General features: G+C 46.7%; 1 protein-coding gene across 1 annotated transcript in view; it reads right to left on the reverse strand.

Annotated features, from left to right (window-relative positions):
• Positions 1-276, reverse strand: part of LOC119581927 (vegetative cell wall protein gp1-like) — a gene marked incomplete in the record, with an annotated part of 8,336 nt that overhangs the window by 3,097 nt on the left and 4,963 nt on the right.

Genomic DNA, 276 nt, shown 5'->3' on the forward strand with positions numbered 1-276 from the left:
ATGCATGCAAAGCAACCTCAGGGCCTTTGCATGCACGGAGAGATAAAAAAAAAAAAGACCCACAAGTGAAAGTAAAAGATTAATATATATGACTCTCCATCACACAGCTCGGCTGCGCTTGCTCACCCGCATGTGATGGGCGTGCGTGGGCGTGCATGGGCGGCCTCAAACTACTACTCTTTGTTCTGGGCTTTCTTTAGGTCTCATGTGGGGAGAGGGATCGCCTGTCACTTGTATCCAATGGCTTTATGTATTACAAGTTTTAGTCATGTGGAT

This window comes from Penaeus monodon, chromosome 15 (genome assembly GCF_015228065.2).
Source record: "Penaeus monodon isolate SGIC_2016 chromosome 15, NSTDA_Pmon_1, whole genome shotgun sequence".
Classification (NCBI taxonomy): Eukaryota; Metazoa; Arthropoda; class Malacostraca; order Decapoda; family Penaeidae; genus Penaeus; species Penaeus monodon.